The 25,905-nt window shown below is 32.0% G+C and overlaps 1 protein-coding gene across 3 annotated transcripts in view; it reads left to right on the top strand.

The window, feature by feature from the left end:
- Positions 1-8,802: 8,802 nt before the first annotated feature.
- Positions 8,803-25,905, top strand: part of LOC119836550 (homeotic protein distal-less) — a 97,317-nt gene continuing 80,214 nt past the window's right edge. For all 3 annotated transcript variants that reach the window (XM_038361934.1, XM_038361933.1, XM_038361932.1), the window contains exon 1: positions 8,803-9,386. The gene's annotated coding sequence lies outside the window, so the exon portion shown is untranslated. The remainder of the gene's footprint in view (positions 9,387-25,905) is intronic.

The following is a 25,905-nucleotide window of genomic DNA, read 5'->3' as shown; positions in this document are numbered from 1 at the left end:
GTTATTTCAACAGAGACTGTGATACTTATTTGTTGTTGGACTCCAGTCTATCTTTTCTGTATACGGCTTATAGAAAAGTCCTATTCAAAGTTTCCATGTATTTTCACGCCAAAATCAATCGAAGTCTGTTAAGAAGTTTAGTGTGAAAACGTAATAGTTTTTTAATAAATTATTGATAGAATGGGATACTTGAGCACCTACCTTTTTATTTTTTACTATCTTTTTATTTTAGGTAGGTTTGAATTTCTACCCGAGTTTTGTTCTGTAAAAATAATATTTTTTATGAGGCGCTGACTCATCCATCTCCTGAGTAGGTTACTTTTTCACATTCAGGTTATTGTGTTAATGTAGAGTCAAACAGTAGAGTATGGTTCCCAAAACGTAGAGTCAAATTTGGTCAAAAATCTCTACATTATATTTTCATTACCTCTCTACTCTCTCTTTATATTATGAATCTTGTTCTGGTTAGTGAACTCGTATGAATTAAATAGTAAATCTCATTAAGTATTATTTCCTATATTATAAAATTGTATTTGGGTACGCTATGGCAGAAATTGGGCCAACTCACACTGTGGAAGGTATCACACCTTCACCAGAGATCGGCTACAAATAGTAGCATAGAAATGCTCTTGCGAAGAGCGGGTAGCTGGAGAAACATCCCCTTTTCATCAGCCTTCACAGTGTATTGCTTTATTTTCTTAAATCCTTTCTTTATTTAAATCAAGCAGCACCAACGCCTTTACTCTACAAATATTCGTCGACGGTAGTGATGGCTTACTATCAGACGAACTACCAGCTCGTTTGCTGCTATAGCATAACATAAAATAATATAAATTATAGAGATCTAGAGATGTTTCTTGCGTTTATATACAAAGAGTTCTAAATCAATTTCGTTCAATTACCTTCACTATTATAGGCAGTATTTACTTAGTAAACAATTCACTTACAAATAGATAGATTATTATTTATACTGTGTCACAGTTTGTCACATTATATTACCTTTATATTGCTTTCAAGTTAAATAATCTATGTTGTAAAAAGTGTCATAAATACATCATAATAAAATACCATATTAAAACTAATCAACGTTAGGGCAGGAACAAAAAAATAAAACAAATGAAAAATGTATCGTTTATTCAGAATTTACATTTCATAAAACAGTTTAATGCTAGATTTAGTTATGATTCGACTTTGAAATACAATTTGTATAACTATTTATAATATCATAAAATATAACAAATATATTATTCAAAGGAACTATACGTAGGTATCAATTGTTACATTTTTTAGGATTGATTTTTCAATCCTTAATTTAAAAATTACGAGCTTCGCCCCGCGGTTTCACCCGCGCAAGTCCGTATCCCGTAGGAATATCGGCATTAATAGTTACTTATATGTTATTCCAGTTGTCCAGCTATCTACGTACCAAATATCATTGCTATCAGTTCAGTAGTATTTGCGTGAAAGAGCAACAAATACACACACATCCTTACAAAGTTTCGCATTTATAATATGAGTAGGAAGTATGATATAGTATGATTCGTCGAAAATCCTATTAAACGACCAATTCAAACATGTGTTTTAACATAACCATATTTATATTATTGCATAGTACTTTACTAGGACAATTTATAGACAAAATATATTGAGAAGTCGACCCTAAGAGTACTTACTAGGAGATGAAATCAATAATACAATATATATAATGCTAGACTGCGATTAATTGAACTTATATTCTAACATTTGATTAGTCTTAGTACTATAAATGAACACAATTAGCTAGTTAGATGTATGTACATTGAAACGGCTGGCCGCTTTAGTATCAAACTAACCTAACCTAACCTAAAAGGCTATTATAGCAGGAAGGTACATATAATGTATGTACATATGGTATGAATCAACTTTATTTTTATTTGTTTTATATACACTTTAATATGTTTAATATTTCCATACTTTTAGACTGGCTTGCCTTCAAACAAAAGTTTATTTCAAATACAATTGTCGTTTAATATCGCCAAGCTGAATCAGCCATTCAATTAATAGCCTAGCCTCTTTCTTAAAGGTTTAACAACAACCCTTCAATCAAACGCTAGCCAAACTGTTCGGATAAAATTTTACTTACCTAAATAAGTAGTTAACACTAGTTATTTACTTCTTGCCTAAATAAGCAGTTAAAACAAGTTATTGTCTACGTAATATCGCAATAATTAACCAAAACAAATAATTACAGGCGTAACTCGAACACTGAATGTATTTGTGGGCACACACTTCGTGAAAGAGTAAAGATTAACGAATAATACCGTAATACAAGCTTATTTTCAACAATGGCAACAACGAACCCTTCAAGTGGTCCTTGCAAAAAATTCGCATATTAGACCCCACAACAATAGACGAATAGGGACGAATTGTGAAAAAAATAAAGAGCCGCTATGTCATTTTAAATTTAAAATGGCGAACAAAAGACACCGACCGCGTCTAATGCAAATTTTTTGCGCGTGGCGCTAGGTATGGTTAAAGAGTATTGATCATTTTTATTGTTAGCAATACCAACAAATAATTGCGTACAAGTTGACATTTTAAATGTTGTTTATGGAAGTTGTTAGACATATTTTTGGTGGGATTGAAAAATTAGAATATGAAAATGGTTTTAATAAAAATCTAGATAGGTACAAGAATAAGACTTTTGTATTCCGATGTATATGTAAGCAGTGGTGGCTCAGTGGTGAGAACCTCGGACTTCAAAATCGATAAGTCGGGGTTCGAGACCGGGTGAGCGTGCAGGAAATAAATTGATTTTTCAATTTATCTGCACATGTGGATAACATCACCACTGCTTAAAACGGTGAAGGAAAACATCGTGAGGAAACCGGCATGTCCGAGAATCAAAAATTCGACGACATGTGACATCTGCCAACCCGCACTTGGCCAGCGTGGTGGATTATGGCCTGAACCCTCATAGGAGGCCTGTGTCCCAGCAGTGGGAACGTGTATGGGCTGATGATGATGATGATTCCGATGTATTACTTTAAAAGCATTAACTGTAAAGATTAAAGTATCACAAATATAATGCATATTTTTTAATGTATAAGCATAAACGTTATACAACAAAGCATCTTCCAACGTAGGTACCTATATAAAAATAAGAATACCAACTGTTGCCATCTTGCCTTTGGATTAAAACGAATAAAATAATTATTATAAAAACATCACCTCACTGGAGCTTATAAGAGCTAATAAAATTTGTCATTTATCAATTATATGATGTCAAATCTAATCATACTTAAAAATTCAATAAAATACACAATATATTACTGACTACCAACTAAATCTAAATATTCAATCTTAGTAAACCTTAACAAATCTCTAACTAGGTGTAAAATAATTTTATTAACTATAATTAATCGTTCGCAAAAGGTTACCTGCCAACCGAGCTCTATTAATATTCCCTATTTAATCTGTCTCGTACAGTAGTTAATGAAGTTCGTCTATAGTTTATGGTCGTTTTATTTATAATCTGTGACATTTATCGTTTGTTGCTCATTGTATGAATAGCCCTTATCTGTTTTATGAGGCGTGAACATTTACTTTGTCGTAAATTTTTGAAGAAAAAAAGCTATTGTGTCGCTTGCCGTCGTGGTAGGTAGATTTGCGAATAGTTTGAAATTTCGACAGTTTGAGCAATTCTAAATTTAAATCAAATTAATTTTTTTATACCATAGATCGGTAGAAGATTTTAAGAAATTTTGAAGTTTCGACAGATTATGAAAAGTTCCAAATTCAAATTTAAATTTATTTTTATATCCATCTATGCAAGTGATTTCTTTTATTTCACATGACATTAATTAAAATCGATCGCCTATTAAAGTTCCCTGGTGATTTAATTAACTCATTGACGTAACAAACTAATACAACCCTTTTATTGTTCATTTATAATCTATTCAACTTTGCACTAATTAATCTAATTCCTTGTTTTATAACAGCCATGGTACAATCAAACGCCGGCGTAAACAATAAAAAGTTTTGTATTTTTAATGGCGTATTACAATCATGGCTTCGAATATACCACAGTTCCACGTAAAATAAACAAACGATAAAAACATAAAAGCGATGCCTATTAATGTTTCTAAGAAAATCGTTTGGGAGGGAGCACCGGCTTTATGACCTTTTTACTGTTGAATTACTATTACGGATTATTATATAAAAAAAGCAACGTAAATGGCGCGCGATTTTTGAATTTGGAACTCGGTAGCTATCTTGTAATGAATTTTATGGCGCGATTATGCAACATAAATATTGCATGTGAGAAAATATTGTTATATTTACGATTTTAATGCGACGGGCTTGATGTTAAAAGATAATGAGAGTATATATGTAGATACATTTGGACTTATATACAATCCTTTATTTGAATTAAAGAATTCAATTTGTTGAAAAAAAGTTAATCATTGAGTCTATTAAATATTTTTGGTGGTCGATGAAGGATATCGATCTGATATATTTTAGCTATCTTAAGATTTTATGAGCGGCTTCTGCGATAATATGTGATTTACGTTCTATCTTTTAATTTCATTTAGGTAATTAAAAATTAAAGACTTAAACGGGGAGACCCCCGTGACTACGGTCAAATATAATAAATAAATTTTAATAAAGGTTATTTCATTATTTATTTTTATAGATACACTATAAATAGTGTTCAGGTAAAATATTGTAGTTTTTCTTAAGTATTTTAATAAAATATAATTAAGTACATATTTTTTTTTAATATACTAGGTTCTTAACTTTTGTTTCAATGAGAAAAGCAAAATAAAAGAGAATACCTTATATATTGACATAGTTACAGATAAACAAATCGTAATTTACGTGTCTATGGCCGTGGGTATCTTAAGAAATATACCCAATTTTAAAAGAAGAGGTTTCAAATGGTATGCAAATTATAATCTATCCTCTTACAATAGGTCTACATAACTCGTGTATGGTAATGCTGGGCTCAGAAGTTTGAAACATTTTACTACGTTTTTCGCTAGATGGCGCCACTTGTTCTTATATCAACCTCGCCGCGTATAGTTCTTGATAACATATTCATTATGTTATATAAAAATAATATACTATGACTGTAATATATATTTTAATTCGATTTTTAAATTGAATTGATGACAATTGAATGATAATTTACAAGCATTTTTATTGTCGATAAATTTTAATTGATAAATATTCTTTTATTGATTGACTAGCTGCTTGCCCCGGTTTCGAGCAGTGGTTTGTTTTACATAACGTTAATTTTAATTCCAAAAGTTTTAACATAGGGGACTAATCTAAAAGAGCAAACAATATCAAAATCCGATTAGCTGTTTTTGAGTTATAAAATTATAGCTCACGAACTAGACTTTGTAAACAGCTAGAAATAAACATGTTAAACGTATTTCGTATAATAGTTTTTATAAATTCCTAATACCTCGGTTATACAGATAATCAATTATTTCTTATTATAGTCTACTTAATTAAGGACTTATCTGTGGATTTTGCAGACACCTATATTACAGTGTGGTACTGAAGATATGATATATTAACATTAATAAAGTGTCACGCTCAGCGTCCTCTAAAACTATTAAAACAATTAAAACCCAGAAAAAAGCTCTCACGAGGCATTATTGGAGTATTTATCGAGCCGTGTAACAATTTATCCGTAAGAAGTAAAAGTCGAAGGCACTTTTCCTAACCCTTCCTAGTTTATTTCTTCTTTCCTGTCGTCAGTTCTTTCCTTTTCTTTACCCAATATAAGCGGGTAAGACATTCGCAAAGGCATTAGCAGAGGCATCTGCGGATGTTCATGGGCGATAATCCCTTCCGTCGAACCACCAGCTCAGTTGCCCGCTGTGACATTAAATATATATATAAGAGTTTGTTGATAATGTCTCTGATAGATTACATTGAAACGATTATACGTAATGTGTTATTTAACTGACAGATTATTTAAAGAGATTATACAAATCTACTAAAACAATAGTACAGTGCTACCAACCTATCTTTGTAATGGCGAACTGAACCAAAGGTTAAGCGTCATTGTTGACTTTTCAAGTGTGTGTGTGTGTGTGTTTATTGCCATTTTTCTTGCCATATGAAGTTAACGTATGATGTCATTATAATATCTATAATGTAAACAATAAATGAACTAAAAACAACACATAAACTAAATTTAATAGAAATTATAAACTTGTATTTATAAATCTTTTACATTTATTTGAATAATATGATTTAAATAGTTGCAATAACAAAATAATAGATACGACAAATTGAGATGAAAAATTTGATATTTAAGACTCCAAAAATATCGCATTAATTAAAAAAAAAATCAAGTAGACTGCATTTTGTTGTCTTTGTTTAAAATATATAACTTTTGACTGGGTGAACCGATTGTAGTGTTATTTATTTATTTCTGAAAGCTGCATGGTGTCCTATTTAAATTCGGACTAGTACTTATACTGTGAAGGCGATTTAGGTTATTGTTTAAAAATAAATTTATAAACTTTTATCTATATCTTAATATATAAAAATCCAGTGTCATGATGTATGTTCCCAATAAACTCTTCATCAACTCACCCGATTTTCATGAAATTTGGCATTTTATGTGTAATTTGGTACAACTTAAGATATAGGATAGATTTTATTTCGATTAATTATTCCAATAATTTATAATCTTAATATTTTTAATTATTACTCAGCCACAGCAAAGCGTGGCCGGGTATGCTAGTTATCTATATATATTATTTATCTTTTATCTAAGTAATTGGATTCAAAATCAATACAAACATACAATAGAATAGGTTCTGATAAAATCATTCAATAATATTTCATTGTTATTAATATATTAAGTTACCTTCAGACTAATAAATGAAGTTTATTATTAATTTCTTAAATTTAATAATTAATTCATTATCAGTTATTGCTTTATTGTTACATATTTTGATCATTGTAGCTTTTAAATTTTAAGATTCAATTAAGATTTTGTTTAAAGGTTGATATTAAACATACTTACTTAAGAGACGATCAAATGACTACACTGAATACAATGTATATCATTTTCGATTTATTTTTTAAGTAGATACCCATTTGTAATCAAACACACAATACAGTTTTAAACAGATAATAAATAAATAAAATGGCGTAACTATCATAGGGCCAGGTGGTGCAGTGCACCAGGGCCCCAGAGCTCAGGGGGCCCTCTAACCTCAGCTTTGAAAGAGGGGAGGAGGGCCCGATTCTTTCCCTATACACCAGGGCCCTTGTCCCCATAGCTACGCCACTGAATGACTCATATATACTCTATAAGCTACAAAATTAATTAGTTATTAACTATGAATATCAAAACGTAAAGTTTCCTAATAAAACTAGCGGCCCGCCTCGGTTTGCTTGCTTATATAGCATATAGCACTCAATGATCACGTACATATACAACGGTGAAAGATTTTATGAAATCAGTCTAATAGTTCCTGAGATTAGCGCGTTCAAACAAACAAATTCCCCTTCTTATATATTATACTAGCGGTCCGCCCCGGTTTCGCCCGTGGTACATATAGAGTCTTCCTCAATAAATGGGCTATCTAACATTGAAAGAATTTTTTAAATCGGACCAGTAGTAGTTCCTGAGATTAGTGCGTTCAAACAAACAAACTCTTCAGCTTTTTAATATTAGTATATAAGTATTTATTTATAATTTTAGTACGTAGGTACTTGATACAGTTGTTACTTATTGTCAGACTTTTAAATAAATATTAACTCTTATGGCATTGTATGAAAAAAGAGAGATATTAAAATAATAAGCATTTTATTCATTTATCATACCTTATACTGACTCTTGCTTGTCGGGTAAATTCACTTTAATATTATTAAAGTAGAATAATTTAATTTGAAAGAGAAAAATAGCACATTGTCCATATAATAATTAAGTTTATAATTAAAGATAGGACGAAATAAGCGCTAAAATCTTAAATACAGTAATATCATTTGGGTTTATACACAACAATGTGAATATTTTATACCAACCGTTTATTGACTTAACCACGATATAATTCAATAAACAGTTATTATAATAGAAAATATTGATATAATCTTCTTCAGGATTTTCGTACAATACCGTACCTTATTCCGTACTCTACCGTATAATGTCGAACAACATATAAACACGTATATCTGTCTCATTCATGTCCCAATCTGTCACCACAGCATCCTTACAATGCCCTTATCGCATATCTTATCTACTTACAGATTATAAAAAAAAATAATAAAAAAATGCCGCACAAACATGGACCTCGTAAAAAACTCGCGTAACTGACACCACACAAAATCAAAGCAACCGTCACGCGAACAAAAAACCAAAAAAAAAAAAAACTACACTTCGACGAAAAAAAAAAATCGAAACTACGTTCGGAGTCTGTATTGATAGTCCATGGTCTCAACACGTTTCGACGTCCCGCTGGGCGTGGCCTCCATAACAGGTTACTAAAACACGGTGCCGCCAAAAAATACCCATAAAAAAAATTAATGGCAACCTAGGCGCCAACGATCGATGCGGCGTTACCAACCCGCGCGCACTGCACGTACAAACGAAAAAAATCGCGCCATTTACATCGACCAATCAGATAGAAGCTCCACCCTGTAAACGTTGCACCTCAAACTGCGATCCGCCCCCCAGAGCACACTAGCGCCATACCACTCATACAAGCGGCGTAGATCCGTACTAATTAGAGCGAGACGCAGCTACATTGGGCCGTTCGTTTCTCGGACAATTTCCTCCAACCGATCATTAAGTGTTTAAATTCAACGGGAGTTGGTTGTGTCGGATTTCTTCGGAGGGGAACGCTATTAAAATTTCCACAAACATTATCTTTAATTGGACAGAATTTTGTGCTTGTGTGCGGTTCTGTTTTTTTTTACCCATCCGTCAGTGACGGATCGGATTTTTTCGAACTTGATGACTGTTATCGTGTTTAGTGTCGGTGATTGTGTGCTAGAAATGACTATAGAATAAACTGCGCGCGTGATTTTGCAAAACCCAACAAAAATGACATCAGTGACGTGAAAGAAAAAATCATCCAGTGACTCTGGTCGGTTTCGAATTTGGAATATGCCGGCACGTGTATTCTGATAGAGGAATTTTAATCTGTGGATACGTAATTGGTCTGTAATTGCCGCCTATTGTATCTTTATTTCTGATTACGCTTTTCCCAATAGTAATTCTTGCAACTGTGGTGTGTTCCACTTTCGATTTCTGAATATCTGAAGTATCGCCAGCTCGTGAGTGATAAGTGATTATAATTTCTATAACATTAAGTGTGACTATTTGTGTGTGAAGTGATGCTGTGAAAGCAACGTTCATATCAATTTTACCCGTAAGTACCTAATCGTTATGTTTAAATAAACGAGCTGTCATTTATAAAAATGCTATCTTTGGTATATAAATTGATTTATCAGTATCAGACGAGTGATGTTTCCTACAGTTTTTAAAATCCTATGAAACCGTCCCATCTCTAGTATTTTCTAGCTACTGAATAAAATCAGATGATCATTCATTGGCTATGTTCTAGGTCTTGTTGTTTTGTCTATTATTTGAACAAAATTTAGGGCTATATTCAATGACTGTATGTAGGTCTTATAAGTAGAAAAAGCCTAATAAGATCACAATGACCGAAAATGAACAGCAATTTTTTTAGCTAATTTGTATGAGTGAAATTCCAGCTTGAAGGAGCAACAATTTGTTAAAATGTTATGATATAAAAAATGTAATATTAAAAAAAATGCATGTAAAATTTTATACGTACCTTCCAAGCTTATAAATTCTAAATATATCATAATTTTTTTAGAAAATAATATAGTTCATGACTAGCAAGGGATGTTTATTTTAAGTGTTCATAAATCTTTAAATTGCTATTATCCAATACTAGTAGCTTACTTATTTTGCTTATAATATAATGTTTTTCTTCTTGCCTCCACCAAGGATCTGCCCTGGGTCCATATATCAAAATTGTTTCATTATTAGGCCATCGTAGTCAATGCCTAATAATTGACAAAATTTGTATAAAGAAAGCAGATTTATTTGTAAGCTTTTCGTAATGTAACTCAAAAAGTGCTTAACCGATCTTAAGCGCCTTTCTACCAGTGGAGCTAACTTATACCTGGAGTGTAAATTTTTGCATTTATCATAATACAACCTGGGCGAAGCCGGGGCGTACTGCTAGTCTTAAAAACCTACAGCATTTGATTGAGATTATTTGACCTCTAGATGTCAAAACCATTGATGCATCTTCCTATTATTGTCCCAATACATCACTTTGTAAATAATTTTTTCTGTTTCATATAAAATACCATTAAATTTATTAGCCAGCTCGTCTGTCTGTCTGGTTGTGTTTCAATTATGAATTTCAGCGTACTCCACTTTATTTTTTAGCCTATACAAAGTAACTATCCCATTATGAGCACGCAGTCTATTTGCTTTCTAAAAAAAAGTTGCCCGTAATGTAATATTATTTGAGCGCGTGTTGAAATACGCTTATACAACTTCTTCATGTAAATATCCTACTAATATTATAATGCGAAAGTTTGTAAGGATGTGTGTGTGTGTTTGTTACTCTTTCACGCAAAAACTGCTAAACCGATTGCAATTAAATTTGTCACGTAGACAGCTGGACAACTGGAATAACATATAGGCAACTTTTTATCCCGATATTCCTACAGGATACGAACTTACGCGGGTGAAACCGCGGGGCGCAGATAGTTCTTCATATTGCCTAAATGCATTATCGCAACTATTGAAAATAAAATAAAATACATGGACTTTATATCTAGATTTATTTCTTATATAAATTAATAGAGATTGTGTTTCTATTTATTTATCTGTGTTTTAATGATGTAATTGAAATGCACAACCACAACAAAATGTTATCCGATTTTCCGGGTTGTCTGGGAGAAATCGCTTATAGCGATAAGACTCTATATATGATGATACTCGTATTATATTTTCTAGTACTGTATTTAGTGTGCAATAAATGATTGTTCATTCATTCAAATTATTTAATCAGATACATAAGAGCTTTACTGAATGGATTGATCTAACGGGAACTCTCACATAGTTAGGTAGTTATATCTAAATGAATAAAAAAAATAACCCTTATGACCTAATCTATCGATCTATTGAGCGTTGTTGCAAACCTCATAAGGTTTCACATAGCAAAATATTTTGTAAAAAGTGTTTTTTCTGTAATAATAATAAATAAAATAAATACATTTAAAAAATTAAAAACTTTTTAACGGATTTTAAACGCAATTTATTTATTATATTATTAACCCGACGTTTCGAACACTTTACAGCGAGCGTGGTCACGGGGAGACTGAATGTATAATACTCGCGTAAAATCAAACAGAAGAAAATACTATAAATAAATTTAACAAATCATATGACAGTTATTGGAATGATTATTATAGCAGCATTGAAACAAATCTAGCAATTTATGATTTTTATTAATATCATCATCATCATCATCATCATCATCATCAGCCCATATATGTTCCCACTGCTGGGACACAGGCCTCCTATGAGGGTTCAGGCCATAATTTGATTCTTGGACATTCCGGTTTCCTCACGATGTTTTCTTTCACCGTTTTAAGCAATGGTGATTTTATTCACATGTGCAGATAAATTGAAAAATCAATTTATTTCCTGCACGCTCGCCCGGTCTCGAACCCCGACTTACCGATTTTGAAGTCCGAGGTTCGCACCACTTTTATAAATATGCGAGTTTAATATCATCTTCGTTTGTACGGACTTTTCACAAGCCTTTTATAAAGTTGTATCAGTTGCCAAAAAATAAACATTATTTTAATTGTTTTCACAATAGGTGTTTTCAAAATTCAAAATGGTTTCAAAACAAATATTTAAAAGAAAAAAACATGTCGCATTTAATATTGATGCTATTGAATAAGATAATTATTAAAAAAAAAAACTCCACCATCCTCACATTATCAGAACTAGACTAGATTAAAATGAGACACCCGCTTTCAAACAAAAAAGAATCATCGAAATAGGTTCACGCAATAAATAGTTACGAGGCAACAAACACAAAAAACAGCCGAATTGATAACCTCCTCTTTTGAAGTCGGTTGAAAAGTAACATATAATGATGACGGACAAAATTTAATTTATAAGGCACAAGTAACATGATTCATAGTAGCGAGAAATTTCAATTTAATATGCTAGGTAAGGACTAATGTCAGATTTATATTTAGACTAGATGCGCCCCGCGGTTTCACCCGTGTAAGTCCGTGTCCCGTAGGAATATCGTAATAAAAAGTTGCCTATATGTTATTCCAGTTGTCCAGCTGTCTATGTACCAAATTTCATTGCAATGGGTTCATTAGTTTTTGTGTGAAAGATTAACAAACATACACATATCCTTACAAACTTTCGTATTTATAATATTAGTAGGATATTTAGATATGTAGCAGTAAAACTCATAAAATGTATGTTAGTATGTTATTATTTCTGCCTAGTTTACCACCCGCGGCTTCGCCCGCATAGTCAAAGGGAATTCACATGGTAATGAGATATTTTACCTCAGTAAAAAGCCTATCTCTGGCCTCCCAACTATCTCCACCCATAAACCAAATCATAGAATTGCTCCGTTGCTATGTATAAGAGGAAAAACGAACAAACATACTTTCAGATTTATAATTTTAAGTAAGGGTACAGGATACTGAATTAACTAAAATGGTAAAAGAAGAATATAAAAAAATTATATAGGGCAAAAAAGTCACCAAATTGAGATTTTTTAAATTCATCTTTCTAGATGACAATTTATTAAAAATGCACTTAAACCAATTAGGTTTTGTGATGCTTTCATTAATCTATTTTTAAATTATCTTAAACCTTAAAACGCAATCAAACTGAAACCTGGCAAGTAAATAAAAAAAAAAAAAACAAAACATAATACACACTAATAAACGAAAATTTCACGAAAGTTTCACGAAAAAGTTTTTATTATTATTTTAATATTTAATAATTATAGATATCTTTTAGGTACCTACCTGTCTTCACATTTTAAATGAATTAAAAAGCAAGATTAAAACAATATACAATACAGATCGTCAATGTCTTAAAAAATAACCTACAATTTAGAAGTGTCGATTTATACAAGAAATATTGCTTCAATATCTACAACAGAATGTAAATTAACCATCTCCAATGGTAAATACTTGATTATAAAACAATATCGAGGGTTGCATTGCTTATTTTTAATCGAATAATCCAATAAAATGGTTTATGATTTTTGAAGCTATATTACATAAAATTATATCCTATAACATATACACATACAGTTTAAAATATCTTCTTAAAGATCATTCTAAATACAAAAATACAATACTAAAAGATAAGCAATCATTTAAAATATATTAAATAACCCATCATAATACCTTAGCAATATTAAAGGACTATTAAAAATAGTAAAGTAACTCTGTCAGAGTCTCTTATTATCCCTGCTCCCATTCAACTAACTTAAATGAAATTTGGTAAAGATAGTTCACAACTCGAGAAAGGTTACAGTATAGTATTTATCCCGGAACACTCATAGGAGCAGGAACTATACCCGTGAAACCCCGGGACTGCATCTCCCTTTGACTACGCGGACGCGGAACGAGTTATCAGTAATCAACCAATAAACCATGATACAAACATGGTATTAATAAAGTCAAAGTTAAACGATACATAATAAACTGATTTTATTGCAGTCATTATTTAAAACACCAGTTTGACAAAAGACCTACGTTCATATACCTACTTGAATCGATATTAATTACATATTTATAGTTCGGGTCGGCATTTCTGTTACCCTTCCTAACCTTTGAATATAGTACTTATAGGAAAATATCAATTACTCGCCGCGTTTAATACTTTCGATTGAGAAATTTGTTGATTTCTGTGTGAAATTATGGTTCAATCTTAAAGTTGAATGTATGTTTTTTTGAACGCGCTTATCTGAGAAACGACGTGGTACGATTTGAAAAATTCGCTCGTCTTAGATAGTCTTATTATGGAGGATAGCTATGTGCTAAAGAAAATCATGGAGGTCGTGAATGAAACCGCGGGGCAGAGGTAGTCTTTTATAATTTTATTGAGTAAAATTTAATTTATTTAAGTATTAATATAGATGCTTCGCATTTTTTTAATTTTATGATCCAATATTGGTTATTTTCAATTGGAAAATCCATTTATGGAACTACATAGAATGTTTTTATGAAATCAACTTAATCCTTAATGATTCTAAAGAATAAATGTAGTTTAAAAAAGATGGTTCAATGATAGAAACCTCTAAATTGTCTCGCTTTTATACAGAGTCTGTGTAAAAAAATTATTTTTCAATTCCGGTAATCCTGAGAAGGCTTATTAATAATATATAAGAAGAAGAACTCTAATAAAAAATAGATTTTTGATAAGTGTACAAAGTTTGAATTCAATCTCTCCGTCTAAAGAGCTATGCGTATGTTTAATTTTCTACATTAAATTCGAATTATGAATCTTTCTAGCAACGAGGTTTAAAACTCTAATAACAATCTAGACTCCAGACTTCCAGAGTCCTTTTACTTAAGTCGGAATATTAAGATAACAAAAGGTTCGGTCATTAGTTATGACTGTTAGAAATCGTATTGGTATCGTTGTTGATTTCTTATAAGACATTATAAAAATATTGGAGAAATAATAATTTTAAGTCATTGTGAACTCTGAAACGCTTGACGCCCAAATTGCTCCTATCTAACATCCTAAACATTATTGAAAGAGAGAAAGAATGTTTATTCAACACCACATAATGTTAACGAACGTATAATAAAAAGGCGGGATTATATCTAATCGGTGTGGAAGTAAAAAGTATAACTACTCAGCATGTGCTACGCGTAATGCGCAGCGCTTTTCAGTAGGCCCTTGTTGGAGTACCAGTCAGACGAACAAACATACATGAATACATATTGGAAACATTAAAGAGAATAGGGACTATTTATTTATTTATATTTATAATGCTTTATTGCACAAACTTAGACAAAAACAGCAAGAATACAAAAAAGGCATCTTTTGTGCATGAGGCGGCCTTATTGCTTAACAGCAATTTCTGCCAGGCAACCTGGTTGGAAAGGAAATGTACGAAGAATATGTGGGGCCGAGTGGTTAGGTTTCGCTCCGGTATGGCGAGAGACACTGTCGAATCCCACATACACACCAAATGAGATATCTTAGTTGATTCTTTCATTAGGTACCTAACGCGGAAAACGGAATTTTATAATCCTAGACGCTGTGTTATCTAAAATTCTTAACTATTCTTATTCAAGAGTCGAATTAACAATCAATCTCAAAGCTAGATCACAGAAGAGCCAGCATCAACTGTATAAGACCTTTTTTTATTGCAACGACGTTTTAAATATCAACCAAGTTTCTGAATCCGCAGTGTATATTGTTCAAATTATATAATGCTTTACGATTGATAATTTACAGAAATATTGCTTACTAGCTGCGCCCCGCGGTTTCACAACAAGCACTCACATCCTTACAAACTTTCGCATTTATATTAATAGTAGGATTCCATATCTCTAATGATTCCATCAATTTGTTCTGTTTTGATAAGATCGGTTTGATCCCTGAAAAACTATGATGATGAGAGATACACTTACATGGCTCTCATTTGGTAAAATAATTATTAAATGTGGTTCAATTAATCCAGAGAGTACCAACAATGTCACAAACAATACATCTTTTAACCAATATCAATAAATACAAAAGTTCAGTTTTGAATAATGGTCTGTAAATATAAAACTTTACAGCAGTTATTCTGTAATTATTCGAACAAAATTGGTTGTTAAGATAAATAAACGTTAGATTTAAATAACAATTGACGTTTGAAAACAATTAACACAAGATATTTGAGACGATATAAATTAACTCTGTTCTATCGTCAAATGGAATCTAATTTTAACTGGTTATCTCTGTTTATTTCGATAGATCGGAGTGGGATAGAACATTGTTGCGCATTTATTAGATACCTTCTAACTGCAGAGAACTTTTTGTCTCATTATTATTATTATTAACGTATTGTATCAAATCTTTTTCAATTACGAAGTGAATGGTGTACGTAGGCAGAGCAAACATTCTACATATTCCACATCAGGGCTGTAATAAGCCATAATAAAAGGAAAACAGAATATTTTAAAGAATAAAATATAGGTAAGCAGCTTGGGCAGCTCTTGTTCTCTTTGATAAAGCAAGATGCCTTAGAAAAAAATATAACATTAAACAAAGCTTAGTGGTTCAAAAGATTGACTCAGTCAATAGATTTTTCACATAAATGCATACTATGTGATTTTCCACTATCAAACAACAACCATGTAAATATGATAAGATGTAGCACTAAAATTCAGATTTTTGGGGGTACGTTTTTGATAATTGTAATTGCATCTTTTAGATATACCTTAATTACGAAGCATTTAATTGAATCATGTTAAAATTATGTTTAACCGGTCAAATCGTATACAGTTCACACACATTGGAATACCTAGGCGATCCCTGAAGAGTATTTACATTTGCAAATGTATATTCCATATTTGTCAGCGAACATTCGCGCAATTCAACCTGGATTCGATCTTTGTTATGTAAATATTAACTGTCAAACATTTTTTGGCGCCAAAGCGCAAGCTGAGAATATAAGAAAAAAACAAAATAACCTATAATTTTTTATTACTACAATCATTTGCATTATTAAAGATTTCCTTGTACGCTTTTTCCATTTTCAATTAAAATTTTAATTGAAGACGTTAATATTACATATAAACGACTCAATTTTACAGTTAGCGCTTCAATTAAACATAACAAGCCCTATAAAGCTTCCTATATCTAGACTTTCACGCTCTATAGATAAGACTCGTTAGTTGCCGATCATAACTTTCGATTTCCTATACGTATGAAACATAATTATTCTGATTATGGAGATTTATTCATACTTATTTGAACCTTTGGATCTAAAACTTACTTATTATAATATAACTTAAATATTGAAAGTTAAGGGTTTTATCTTATGCTGGGTAAATAATGGCGCTACACTTTTTTTGACGCCTAGAAATTATTTAAATTACTAATTTATATTTTGATGGAATTTGTGAAAATTTTCTAAACGTATAATTAGGTTACGAACCTAGGTAACACTAAATAACTGCAGCTTTAGTACTGAGCCATTTAATAGTACCTTACGAATATAAGAATGCTTATTGTGACATTACAGAACAATCTACTCAAATATTAGGTAATATATAATCCTATTAATATTATAAATGCGAAAGTTTGTAAGTATGGATGTATGGATGTTTGTTACTCTTTCACGTAAAAACTACTGAACCAATTGCAATGAAATTTGGTACGTAGACAGCTGGATAACTGGAATAACATATAGGCTTTTTATTCTGATATTCCTACGGGATACGGACTTACGCGGGTGAAACCAGCTACAGCTAGTACGTATATAATTTTATAATCAATCAATGTCATGTTATAAGCATAACTACTCGGCTCATGGAAAAAATAAATAATACACTGATTTTCAGTTATAACCCATTACTGTAAGAGCAAATAATAAAATACTGTGCGGAAGCGTGGGTACTTAATTTCTGTTTTTCTTAATATTGTGGAACTTTCAAATATTGTTTATTATTATTTACGAATACAAGTTTTGCTTATAATATCGGGCTAATATTGTAAACGCGAAAGTTTGTAAGTATGGATCGATGGATGTTTGTTGCTCTTTTACGCAAAAACAGCTTATGGTATTTTTATAAAATTTGGTACAGAGATAGATCGTAGTCTGGATTATTACATAGGCTACTTTTTACCAGGGTACCACGCGAGGAACGTCACGGGTAACAGCTAGTATAATATAAAGCTGAAGGGGCTGTTTGTACGCGCTAATCTTAGAAACTATTGGACTGATTTTAATAATTCTTCCACCGTACACTTCGTAAGTGATCCCTGACTGTTATCGCACTATCACACTAATATAAATGTGAAAGTTTGTTTCTTTGGATGTCTGTCCTTCAATCACGCTGAGGGATGAACTGACTTGGGTGATAGGATACTTTTTATCCCGATTAAATGCTCCCTTGAGATAAAACAGAAATGTTCATGTCTAGGCAGAGCCGAGCAACCGTCTAGCTCTTAGCTATATGCATACTACGTGCAAAGCCGGGATGGACCAATAGTATACTTGTATATATAAATAGTCTATACTTATGTCTACTTTATGGCACTTCGGAAGTAAATACGTTAATAGCTTTACGAATTAAAAATAAAAAAAAAGACTTCCAAAGACGTTGTTTGTTTGTTTGTCAGTTGTTTGTTGACACTTCTATTAAAAAGAAGCCAATTTGCAGGTTAGATAATTTATAAAAGTACCATACATTTGTAATTCTTTGGATAAAAACTTGTGAATGTGACATCTTTTTTTTAACATTAGCATAATGAGATCTACGTATGTAGGTACATTATAGTATGGTATTTGGTACTTAATTGTCTTCTTTCGAAGTTTGGATCAATAATATTGTCAAGTCATAGGTTAAAATTTGTTAAAAAAGCGTTGACAATGTAGCCTTTAAAGGTATAGGCTTAAATACAGGCTTAATGATTGTGTTATCTATCCAAATAAGCCAGTGGATTGTTTCACGAAAAAATAAGGCATTTACAAAGCATTTTAACTGATACTGATACTGGCAATACTGTGAAAAGTAACAGTAGGCGGATAGCATTTCGTACAATTCGACATCTGTCATGTGTCAGCCGCTGTTTTGCGGTTTTTTTTTTTAATTTTTTTTTTAACATGTATATAACCTGCACGGTATTATTGGTGTTGTTAAAACCTCATTCCATGTTTGAAACGTGTATTTTGACATTTACTAATGTTACGGAAAGATATAGACATTTAGATATATATTCACATATCCCTGCTTATTGTTAATTCGAAATTAACTCTGTATATCTGGCTCTTCACACCAAAACCGTTGCCAACCAACCAACTGATTGGGATGATAGTTGGTACGGAGATAAATTGTGACCCGAATAAGGACATGATATAGTTTTTATCCCGGGAATCCCACAGGAACGACGACTATGTGTGAAAAACCGAGTTTCCAAACCAACTCGGGGTTGTCCCTAATTCTTTGACGACGCGGACGAAACCGCAGGCGGACTAGAATGACAAAGTATAACTTAATGATATTAGCCATTGTTTCGATAAACAAATACTCTGTAATTTTGTCACTTTTTTCATCAATACACCACAAGAGTGCGTGTCTTTATCATTCGCCGTAAATAACGCGTGAAATAATTACGCACCAGGCGCAATTACATTAAATTTTATTGTACATGCGTTTCATCGTTTATATGATGAATGGCCAATGCCTACTCTACGCGCGTACTAGTTGCCATGTTAGGCTAATGACAAAATGGCCGACAGGATTGACATATGACGAATGGCGGGAAATAGTAAATGTCAAAACGTGAGAAATTCTTGAACGGACCCTTTCGTCGGTGTTTTAAATAAATTGTGACTTGTTTATTCACGTACACTGTACAGCACCCATGACGATAATTTTCCATAAATGCAGCGAGTCCATAAACATACTGTCATTTAAAACATTACAGTATATTTATCGGAATGAAAACAACACCACTAAATATTGTTTAGTTATGTAAATTAGACCATATTTCAACTGTTTTCTACATCTAAACGGAATTTATAAACATACTTTCGAGGTAGGATGAATAACGGCAAGGTTTTCCAAATGAACATACTGTCGAGGTTATTCGCACCGTCTCCAACCATAGACAATTTAACAACTTTTATCCCGTATCAAAACGCATTCTAACGAATCGTAAAATCAATTACACTTAGCACCGGCTTAATTAATGCCGTAAAATTTATAAATATTAGTTAATTTGCAAAATAACTTGTTTGCTCGGCGCTTTCTTTGTTGACCCACAAATCGATAATAATTATGTCAAATAAATGAAAGCGATTTTTTTTGCGGCACAATAAATAAATGTCAGGGGTAAGTTGTGAATGATTTCGATCGGTTATCGATTGACGTGTGGCCCGGAGTTGTTGCGTGTACGTTGATACCATACATATTTTCCGTCTATCGGAGTCGTGTCATAATAATAAAGAACTCGGAGCGAAAATAAATTGTTGCATTGGCTATATGTGACAACAAATTTGCAGCGGCACGCGACTATGCCAATAAAACCCTTTGAGTGCAGGCGGTGCAGATATTTTAATGTCAATTCAAATTAAATAGATAAGCAAGGAATTTCCCCGTTCTTCGACCTTAATTGATACAAACACTGACGGAAAAGTAAATTAATATAGACTATACTTATTCCTGAACATAAATAGTAAGTAGTTTTCTATCATCTTTAATTTTGACATATTAAATTCATTAGAGGCAAAGGTTTATAATGCATACAGACATATATAACGTGACAACTGTCAAAGTGACGCACGTCGATACGTTTTGGCGCCGTTTTTCCGAATTCAAAAGCGCTTTATCGTTTCACAGATAGTCCGTTATTCACTTTCATTAAATACCCAGGCCTCACTACTAGTGTAACTGTTTAATTTCTTAGATTTTCGTTGCGTGAGATAGCAATCACTTTGCCAGACAGGCAAAAACTGTTGCTTTACTCATTAAGTTTTTATCGTCAGCGAATGTCACTGAAAAAAATTTTAAAATATTATATTAATTTCAAATTGCTCAGGTCAGGTGTTTCCGATGTCACGATCAAAGGATAATTATTGCTTATAGGATGGAATTTGGTAACTTGAAATAATTTTGTGCGTTCATAATTTTAATTTTGTTATCTGTATGCGCTGAAGGAAACGAAGCGTTTTTGAGATAAATGTATATTTTATGGACGATTCGTATCAAACCATAATAAGCCTTTAATATATTTTGACTGTATTAAGATAAAGCTAAGTCGATTACTTGTAAAAACACGTTTATCATAAGAATTGGCTTGAGAATAATGCTTTAAGATTAATATAAGTATAAACTGAGAAATTTTTAAAGAAATAGAATAATATTTGATCACGAGACGGGATTTGAACCCGCGTCATTTAAGACCGTAGCAACCGATCTTTTATATTCTTTTAAAGTGTTATTCATTTAAATGCTATAATACTATAAGTTAAATAGGTTTACCTACGATAGTATCAATGTTGAATGTACACTATTCAGTTGCTAGGTTCTGCTTAAAAATCGCTGTTAAATAAAATTTGAGAGATCACGACATAAATATATCGACACATATATGATGGCAATTTATTTAACAATTAATAAAAAAATGATATGAAGAAAGAAGATGTAAATTATAAAAACATAGGTAGTTTAGCCAATATAAAATAGACGTTTATATCCATTGTTTTATCTATAACAACAATAATACTTAATATACATTAAGAATAGGTACTTATTGAAAACATAAAAACTTTTTACTAGATTCGCAACCACACCAGTGCTTACCAAACAGACGTGAAAACAAAATATGTGTCAAATCCTATCCTACTAATATTATAAATGCGAAAGTTTGTAAAGATGTGTGTGCGTTTGTTGCTCTTTCACGCAAAAACTACTGAACCGATTGCAATGAAATTTGGTACGTAGCCAGCTGGACAACTGGCACAACATATAGGCAACCTTTTATCCCGATATTACGGGATACGGACTTACGCGGGTGAAACCGCGGAGCGCAGCTAGTTATTCACAAGCTAACAAAGACATGCGCACAAATTAACAATCAAAACAAATTGCAACTGCTCCTTTATGTCATCGCAGTAAAAACTATACAAATCGAATGTGTCCTTTACATCGCGTAAAAAACGCGCGTATCATAAAGTTGTGCCGTCGTATAATCTAAAATTACCTTTTAATGGCGATTTTTTGCGCCGAAATATCGTAAATTATCGATTATCGAAATACCACTGTTTTTCACGATGCACCTGTGCGCGAAAGAGATGGCTATATCTGCTTCACTGCTCATACAATGTAACGTAATATCCTTCCTACTTCCTATAAATATCCTATCCTACTATCCAATCCTATTGGTCCTATTATCCTACTAATAATATAAATGCGAAAGTTTGTGAGGATGTGTGTGTGTTTGTTGCTCTTTCACGCAAAAACTACTGATCCGATTGCAATGAAATTTGGTACGTAGATAGCTGAACAACTGGAATAACATATAGGCAACTTTTTATCCCGATATTCCTACGGGATACGGACTTACCGCGAGGCACAGCTAGTATAGTGTAAAAATGGCTGAACAAGTCTTCATTTATATGACAGCTTGGTCGTGTCACCTTTAACTATGTTAATAATTCCATTGTTGTTCTATGAAAAAGTTTGTGAACTTCTATTTAAATGAACAATGAAAAAACAAACAACTTTTTTTTTTATTTATATTTTTACAAACTTTTTTTTATATTAAACGGCTCCGCCCGGGTAGTCATGTATCGTGATTGAAATAATATGTATGAACTATCGTATCTTTTAAGTTGGATTAAACTGCACCTGGTATGCAAATTTAATTAAAATCGGATGAGTAGTTTAGGAGTGCTTCGCGGGCAAACATGGTGACACGTAATTTATTAAGGTTATGTCGGAAACTCAAAAGTTTTTATACAACCGTTCATACGAAATTATATTGAAATTTAAATGTGTACTTAATAGCTACTGCACATTAGACTATTTCATTAAAATCGTCTTATCGAGGCTAGAAACTACATCTTAAATACATTCTATAACACAGGTCTATTTATTTTCCCCAAAATATTTATCTAAAATTATATGGTATACATTCGGTTTATCAATTCAATATTACCTTCAACGTTCGTTATATAACCGAAAGCGATTAAATAAAAGAATAAAAAACAAAACAAGAAATAAAACATTGTTGTAATAGACATTGTTTTGACTTATTCGCGGCAAGAAGTCGCCATTACAATAGACCTGTCAATCATAGATAGAAATTCAAAATGGCTGCCAATGACATGCGACACCGACATGCCAGTGTTTACTAATATTAGCCATGGATTATAATTAAAGCATTGAAATTATACGTTCGTAATGTAATGGCGGAGAAATTATTATGTATCTATACCTAGGATGTAGACTTAAAATTATTATATAATTTTCTGTCCTATTTGTTATCAATTTTATGTTGTAAATATTAAAGAAGTAAATACTTTACTCTTATTCTCTAAGACTTTGTGTCTTTGTGCAAAAAATTATCACAGGGTATTTGTAAGGTTTAAATTATTTTTATATTTATTATTATATAAAATTAAATATTTATCAACGTGCCCTCTATTTTGTAACTTAATCATAAACTTAAACGCCGATGTGTCGCTGTTTATGCCAAATAGCTGGCTACATCTTGTCATAAAGAAAAAAAAAACACACACAACATCGCGCCCTTTTCGAATTTCGAATTTAAAAAACCATAGATAGTTCAAATCGAACTCGACTAATGAATATGTGTAATCAAATTAAATTTTTATAAAAGATCAAACATCCCGCCTAGCGGTACTCTCACAGATTAGTAACAGCGTATCAAATTCTATATATTCGATCGTAAAGTGAATAGCACGCGAACGTTTAGGAAAAAATATTAATTTGTATTTTTATTATCTTTGTTAATTAATGCGGGAATTAAGAAACATGCGATCATATTTTAATGACACGCTTTTTACGTTTGCGATATTGACAGAATGGCCCGTTTGAGGTTTGTTAATGATTTTCTGGCTACAAAAAAAAAATAATAAAATGTATACCTCACGAATATATCTACAATCTTACTTGTGTTTGAAAAATTTACAATGAAAGCCTAGTACGTAATATGAAAAAACTATCTCTTTAAATTCTCAAGATTATTAGATACTAGCAATTCCTGCAATCCCACTCAATATTACAAATGAAAATCTAATGAACTCTTCTATGTCATGCTCTATCTGTTTATTAAATTAAAGCCAATTTTGCTTTTTAGTTTATACGTAAAAGAACAACAAACGTCTGTATATACTATCCAAGCGTTTATTCTAACAAAAATGCAAATAAAATCTAATGAAATATACTCGTATCTATCGTCATTTTTTTTAAAGTTTGCGTTTGTTTGTCAATTTAAAAGCAATATTACAATTCCAAGCTTTTTGCATTTAAATTATGAACGTTGTCTATTCTATTTTTGAAAATTATCGAATTACAATACAAATTTTATGCACCTTCTAATAACTTTCTTGTGTTTCTAGAAATTTCTTTGAGGAATATTAAAATTGTCACAACATGCTTAGAAAAAGGCCTAGGGTACTAATAAAGTTGAATGTCACTGCATAGGTAATTATACCCCTATGCATACCTTTGTAGGTAGGTTTTATAAGCTTGTTATTATATCTCTTTAGTGCTTTGTAATAAAAACTCATTTTTTGAATACGGAACGATAAAATAGAAGATAATGAATAAACCGAAGTCACGTATAAAGGGAAATAATTACAAATTAATACAGCATGATACGATTAAAGTTTTTATTAAAATATATATATCGTCTTAAAAACTGTCCCTATGCGATTAAGTTACTTGCCGGCTCTTTTGTGTAGAAACTTCTTTCCGTACATGGTAACTAATTTTTATCTTGTAAACGACTAGTCGCTTGCCGCGACTCCGGCTTGGTTAACCCGGAATGAAAACAAAGTGAAATATAACTATGACACTCACAGATAACGTGGCCTTCTATTAATAAAGTATTTTTGAAATCAGTTCAGCACATCCAGAGATTAAATTCAACGTCAAAACTCACAAATTGACATACTTTAAATATTAGTAGGATGGCTTACTTCGCGGCTTAAAGTAAATTATATGTCGATCGTAAATCGGAATTGTTGAATCAGACGCAATCATGTGAATCCAGAGCCCCTGGGAACAAGTGCCCCAAGTAAATGTAATTAACATCAAATATTCATAGTCAAGGACCATTAAACATAGGTATTTAGAAAGGAGAAGGTTTATTGCGTCAAAACAGACGTGGACTAAATATTTTTCAGAGACATTTGTACGCAAAATTTTGCACTCATTATATTAAAAGTTATTTTCAAAGTTTGACTAAAACCTGGCTACATCCATGTTTATCATAGACATAGGAAGACTTGGTCTCATATAGATTTAAAGTCCGTAATGTTATAATTTACCTAAAGTGAAGTCCCGTGTCCCCTAGTGGGGTATGGGGCAGATGATGTACATCCGTTTCACTGATCGATTTTCTTTAGGAACAAGTAGGTGATCAGCCTTCTGTGTCCTGCCAGACCGAGGCATTTTTTTTTTGTGCGTCCCCACCGGGAATCGAACCCAGGACCCCTCGATTCTACGCTCACGCGTTAACCACTGTACCAAGGAGGCGGTCAGTCATAATTTACCTAAGACGAAAGCAAAAAAAAAATGTCATTAATATATTATTTCATATAACTAACCATTGCTAAATAGGTTTAACGTTAATTAGGTTATTCAGGGTTTTCATAGCTGTTCCAGTTTATATCATAGACATTCGTATTCTTAATGCAGTATATAAATAATTTCAATTTAATTACATTATAATCATTTATATATCTATAGATAACGTGCTTCGTAACAAAAACGCTTACCCAATATTCTATATTCAAATCTTTTACTACCAACGACAATGTTAAAAGAACGCAAAATACAAAAATGGTTACGAATCCATATTCTATATTCAAGTTTGTCTATGGCTACCAAAGACAATGTTTCAAGAATAAAGCCCACATAATCGAG

The sequence above is a fragment of the Zerene cesonia genome, chromosome 24 (genome assembly GCF_012273895.1).
Source record: "Zerene cesonia ecotype Mississippi chromosome 24, Zerene_cesonia_1.1, whole genome shotgun sequence".
Lineage (NCBI taxonomy): Eukaryota > Metazoa > Arthropoda > Insecta > Lepidoptera > Pieridae > Zerene > Zerene cesonia.
Note: the sequence above shows the minus strand (reverse complement) of the source record. Positions and strands in the feature narration are given on the sequence as shown.